General features: G+C 44.1%; 1 protein-coding gene across 5 annotated transcripts in view; it reads right to left on the bottom strand.

The window, feature by feature from the left end:
• The window catches only part of Sfi1 (SFI1 centrin binding protein), a 77527-nt gene extending 76035 nt beyond the window's left edge, over positions 1 to 1492 (bottom strand). For all 5 annotated transcript variants that reach the window (XR_007345671.1, XM_015504892.2, XM_015504895.2 and 2 more), the window contains exon 1: positions 1355 to 1492. The gene's annotated coding sequence lies outside the window, so the exon portion shown is untranslated. The remainder of the gene's footprint in view (positions 1 to 1354) is intronic.
• Positions 1493 to 6505: the final 5013 nt, after the last annotated feature.

Genomic DNA, 6505 nt, shown 5'->3' with positions numbered 1-6505 from the left:
ATTAGATGTGCAGGGAAATATGTGATCTGATGAGTGATGGTGGTGGGGGGGGGAATGATGGGATGTGCAAGAATGGAAGCGAGAGCTGGAGTTGAAGTTGAAGTTCAGTGGTAGAGCACTTGCCTAGCATGTGTGAGGCACTGGGTTCAAGTCTCAGCAAGCATATAATAAAATAAAGGCCCACTGACAACTAAAAAAATAAATAAAAAAGAAAGGAAGAGATATAGTACCCTACTTGATTCAGCCGCGAATATTTGTTACATAATGCAAATGTTATTACTTTGACAATAATTACCGAGATGAGAGAAAGACAACTGTGAACTAAGTACTTATTTCCTATGGACAACTGTCAACAAAAAGTGTAAAATTAACAAATGGAGAAACATCACTATACTAATTTGCTCCTATACAGAAGAATGGCACATGGTGCTCTGTTTTATTATGAACTTCAATATTAATTTTTAAAACCGTATGTTAATTTGGAAAAAATGTAAAAACATCTTTTAAGTGTCTACAGTATTTTGCAGTTTCAAATAATTGAGAAAGGAATGATCCTACTGAGAAAAATGAGGAAATATAGATCTTCAGCCCAGAATAAATTTCCAGTACTTCCAAAAGCCTTCCCTAACCCCAAGTCTCATACTTTTATGGCACATACTTTCAAAAAGCACAGACTAGAATCAAGATAGCATTTATGGAGAAGGCACTCTGCGCCAGGCATTGTACTAAGTACTTTTCATAAATTACACACTTTAATACAACTACCTTGATAGGCGATTGCCATCTTCATTTCAGAGATGGAGGGCCCAACATCATTAGCTAAGGAGTGATGAAGCTAGCTAGTATTGGTACTGCAGTGCCTAACACCATCATTTAATAAATACACATCAACACGGACGTTTTCAAGACATCTGAACGGCCTCCGGAAAAAAATAAAAACCAAGCACCCACCTCTCACGGTGGGAATGGAATTATGGTTTGGATGGCACGTTAGCCCCATGGGGTTCAGAGAGGGTCCCCGAAGTCTATGTACACCAGCACCCCCGCCTTCAGATTCCTGCAAGCTAAGGAACCTCCCATGGGCTCCGGAACCAGCCCGGTGGAAAGACAAGGGGCCCTCAGAGTCAGCAACAACACAACAAACAATTGCCAGAATCCGCGCAAGCCCAGCACAGAGGAAGGTTTTTGCTCTTCTCACAAACCAAAGCCGGTGCACAGGCAGCATCATGGACACTTCAAGAAGAGGAGGAAGCAAAGACTCCAACAGGGTCTAACAGGGCGCAACTCAGAGGCACTTGCTTCCTGGCAGAGCTCAAGGGCGGAGGCCAAGCCACTAAAAAAGCTGACCACGTACCTGAGTTCTCGGGCCTGGCGCTTAGAAGTCACGGCAACAGCGGGCGAATTCCTGGGCTCCCTAGGCCCGCTTAGCCCACGCCATTCTTTGCGCTTCGCGCGCTTCTGAACGCTAACCTAACGCCGGCCCCACCCGAGTTTCCACAGCTACCGCAGCGCACGCGCTGAAAACCCGCCCGGATGCTGGAGTTCGCGCAGCCTCAGTCAGACGTTGACACGCCTCCCTAACAGCTGCCAAGACACTCCAGTCGTGCTATCTGCGCAGCCCTATGTATGTCTGTGTTCTTTGGAAACGTGCTTCTCTCTAAGCCGATTCTTATATACCCCTCTTAACGGAGTGGAGGTTTGGGTCAGTAGGCTATTGCGTTGGAAAGTCCTCTTTCCCCTACCTCCAGGCTCTTGGTTTTCCTGAATTCCCAGGAGTGCAAGCTGGAACCCGTAGAGTAGGACGGTTGTAGCAACCAGGATTTAGCGGGCAAGAGTCCTTGCAGCCCGAGAATTGGAATGATTTCAGGCTTTAAAAAAAAAAAGCTGATCTCTTCTTATAACCCTTCTTTTACAAATGGAAAGCCGGGCTGGGTGGCACACATCTGTAGTCCCAGCGATTCGGAGGCTTGAGGCAGGATTGCAATTGGAGGTCAGACTTCGCAATTTATCAAGGCCCTAAGCAACTTAGCAAGAGTGTTTCAGAATTTTTTTCAGAAGGGCTGGGGTTATGGCTCAGCAGTTAAGTACCCCTGGGTTTAATCCTCAGTACTAAAAAAATTAAGATGTTAGGCTGGGTAGGTAGCTCAGTGGTAGAGTGCTTGCATACGCCCCTGCACCTCATATATACACCAAGTCCCAAAAGGTGTCTAAATTCTGCTAGTAATGGTCCAGTGAAAAATCCCTTACTAATTTCTTTCTCATCTTTAATCCGAGGAGATGCTTCTATAGCTGTGAAACTTTTCAAATCCTTTTTATAAAGAAAAATTGAGTAGGAATAAGCACATTTTGAAAAGCATAATTTCAATCTTTTGAGACTTCTACTAAAGTTGATGATCTAGAAAACTCTTCACAGATACTCATAATTTCTAAGTTTCTAATATTTTCCTCCTCTACTGTTCTACAACTGCCAATTTCCTCAACTCACAACATTTGAGGTCCCTATGTCAAACTTTGAACCAATAATTTGACCCTAAATTCTTATATTTCATAAAGATCTAGAATAAATCATGTTTTACTTACTCTTTCAAAGAGATTTCCCATACTAATATTTGAAAATGCATATAAGTAGCCCGGCACATTGGTGCACATTTGCAATCGCAGTGACTCATAAGGCTGAGACAAGAGGATCACAAGTTCAGGACCAGCCTCTGTAACTCAGTGAGGCCCTCAGCAATTTAGTGAGACCCTGTCTCAAAAAATAAAAAGGGGTGTTGTATTACTTGCAAAAGATGGCACTTAATAATTACAAGTTATCATTCTTCCAAAGACTAATAAGCAAAAGCTACAATGAAACAAAGATTAGCAAGCATCTAGCTTTTGCATGGCACAGAAGTTTATGGGTACACTTCCTTAGTAAATTAGTACTCTTATTCCTGCATAGTTATTGTCTTCTCCTTTTATGAGGACAAAGATGAGACTTTGAAAGATAAGTGAGTTAAGGCCAAAGTTCTATAAGACAATAAAGAAGGGTCTAGTGGATGAGGTAGGTCCTAACTAGAACAGATCAGGGGCTTCAAGAAATTAGTTTCAGACCAGAATTTACAGCTACAATGCCTTGAGCAGTGACTGTATGGCTTAGAGTTTTAAGACTTCCTCACAAGTTCTTTTAACATTCTTCCCATATAAAAGAGTGGAAATCTCTTTCCTTTTAATCCAAGCCAGCCTTAGTCACTCCTAAGGAACAGAATGGGCATATGGCAGAACTAACCCTGTGTGACTTTAAACCTAAGTTAGAAAAAGGCAATTCAGGGCTGGGGGTGTTGCTCAGTAGTAGAATTCTTGCCTAGTATGCATGAGGCCCTCAAGTGGATCCCTAGCACCATAAGAGAGAAAATTTTTTTAAAAAGCAATGCAGCACCTGCAAGTAATACAACACCCCTTTTTATTTTATTCTATTCCTTAGAATCCAAATCTTAGATACATCAAGAGGCCACGTGTGCCAGCTGCAATGGCACACTCTTGTAATCCCAGTGATTTGGGAGGCTGAGGCAGGAGGATCGCAAGTTCAAAGTCAGCCTCAGTAAAAAGCGAGGCATTAAGCAACTCAGTGAGACTCTGTCTCTAAATAAAATACAAAATATGGCTGTGAATGTGGCTCAGTGGTCGAGTGCCCCTGAGTTCAATCCCTGGTACAAAAAAAAAAAAAAAAAAAAAGAGGCCACGTTTAAGTGTTCCCGATAAAGCTCCAGAGGTCCCAGCTGACAGGTACTTTCAACTATCAAACATAAGTGATCCTACCCCACAGCCTTTAAGCTACCCCAGCTGATGTCAAATGCATCCAAGCTGGTACTAACCCAATTTACAGATTTGGAAGCAAAATAAATACTGGTTTAAGCCTCTGAGTTTTGGGGTGGTTTGTTACACAGCAAGAGGTAACCAGATCAGTTTTGGTCTTTTTGTGGTGATGAGAATCAGACCCGGGGCCTTGCTCTACCAATGAAGTATATTCCCAGCCCTCAGTTTAAAATTTTAGCCCTAATTCCTTCTACAAGCCTGAAAAATAAATCCTACTGTCCTTTTCCTACAAATGAGGAGACTGATATCTAGGGTGGTGAAATGTCAAGTGGCAGAATCAGGACTTGATAGCTTCAAGAACAGCCCTTTTGACTTGGCTTGGATCCCCTGTCAGATCAGGCTGGGCATCCCCTATACACCATAATGACAAAGTTATTAGTCCTATTTCTCCCAACTTTAAAAATCCAAATTCCAAGGGAAGCTTGGTTTTTGGTATCGTTTTTGTTTTGTTTGTTTGGTGATGTTGGATATGGAACCCAGGGCCTTATACATGGAGGCAAGTGCTCTTCTACTAAGCTATACCCCCAGCCCAGCCACCTTGTTTTTTAAATTTTATTATTATTATTTATTTTGCAATACTAGGAATTGAACTCAGGTGCTCCACCATTGAGCTACATTTCCAGCCATTTTTTATTTCAAGACAAGGTATTGCTAAAGCTGGCCTATATCCCAAGATCCTCCTGCCTCAGCTTTCTCAGTTGATGGGGTTACAGACCACTGCACTACATTGGTTTTTATTTTATGTACTTGGGATTGAACCCAGGAGCGCTTTACCACTTAACTACATTTCCAGTTCTTTTTGAGACAGAAACAGGGCCTCCCAGGTGAGATTACAGGAGTCCACACAGCACTCAGCAGAATTTTTTTGATTTAATATCAAAGATAGAACCTTAAGGTGGTTAATCACTGAGCTACTCCCTAGCCCTTATTAATCTTAGAGATAGGGTCTCACTAAGTTGCTGAGGCTGGCTTTGAATTTATGATCCTCCCCTGCCTCAGCCTTCTCCCAAACCACTGGGATTACAGGCTTTGAGCCATCACACCCAGTTGGAACTCAGATTTTTAAAATTAAAAAATCACCTCTGAGGGGCTGGGGGATGTAGCTCAATGATAAAGCACTTGCCTAGAATGTACAAGGCCCTAGGTTCAATCCCCATACCACAAAAAACAAAAACAACTGTTCATTTACAGTGTGTCTATATAGACTCCACCAAAACAAAACCCGAAAAATTTTTGTTTTCTCCCCACAAAAAGACCTAGAAGCTTTGTGGAGGTTGTAGAAGGATTTTTGTCCACCTTGGCATATTTGACAACTGCCCTGTGAGTGGTCATCTTTGCAGTTTTCGGGTAAGAAAAGACAATTTATCCTTAGTTTTGGTTAACTCTCCACAGCCTGAAGGGGGATTCAAAAAATCAAGCCAGAATTGCAAACATTGCTTTTCTGCCTCTTGCCTGCATAGAAAAAAAATAGTTAAATAAAATTTTAAAACACGGGTTTTATTCAGTTTTACCGACGAAAAGAAAAACGTTATCGTTTTGTCCGTTGCCAAAGCACACAGGAAACTTAGTGACCTCTCACTGCCGAAGTCCCTCATTTCACTAACGAAGTAAACAATGTTCAAATAAAGTAGACCTCTTGAAAAAGTAGGCTTCGCTGGCCTTTAAATTAAAGAAAACTATGTTTCCTCCATGCCCATGTATTTCACACCAATTCTGGGCAGTTCAACGGGCAAAAACAGTGGCTTGCGATATTCTGGCAGGCAAGGCTCACAGGTAACCTCCTTCTCAGCGCAACAGTTCTTCCCACTGCTCACATACTTGAATTTCTGTGCCTACTTGTCAGCTCGAGTTTCTGCACTATGAGCTAAGCGCTTGACATTCGCCATCTCATTTCCCCTTCCCGGATAGGTTAAGGAAAGAATCAGATTATGGGCGGGAAATAACATGTCAACCAATTTGTGAGTTGCCTGTACCTGCATCAAAGGTATAAGTTGGCTTATAAATGCAGGAAACCGTATTCTTGCCTATTCCTAATATTGATAGGGACCACTTTAGAAAGAAGAGCGAAACTCAAGATCATACGGCTAATTAAAAAAAAAAAAAACAAAAACCGGCGGAATTTCCCTAACTCGGGTTCCCACTACTGAAACCCCAGCAGTAAGTCAAGCTGCAGACCCAAGCACACCTCGCCACCACCTTCCCAGCAGAGCACGGTAGCCCAGGGTCTCGGGCCGCCCGCTCCGCCTCCACATCACGCGTGGGAACGAAGCTCCCTCTTAGGGACTGCCCAACGCGACCGCCTGCGCGCAAGGGGGCCAGCTTCCACTACCTCTGCCTCTGTCTTCGTCCTACCGCAGTCGCCGTCTCCTTCCAGCAGCTGCCTCCCTGCCTCCAGGCTCGCGCATAGACCAGCTCCGGGGGAGGGTGCTGAAATGTTTCATTTTTCGGCCCGGCACCTCAGCAGCCACCTCATATCCGGTCGCGCGGCGATGAAGGCGGTGCTGGGCCCGGGCGCGTGGAGGGAGTTATAAAGGGGGAGGGGGCGGAAGGAGGGGCGGAGGGCCGGGCCGCAGTTACGGCGGCTGAAGAGAGACAGCCCGAGCGGGGTGGGGGGGGGCGAGAGCGAAGGCCTTGGGGAGCAGTGCTGGGA

The sequence above is a fragment of the Marmota marmota genome, unplaced genomic scaffold, assembly GCF_001458135.2.
Source record: "Marmota marmota marmota unplaced genomic scaffold, marMar, whole genome shotgun sequence".
Lineage (NCBI taxonomy): Eukaryota > Metazoa > Chordata > Mammalia > Rodentia > Sciuridae > Marmota > Marmota marmota.
This window is presented reverse-complemented; position numbering and strand designations above follow the sequence as displayed.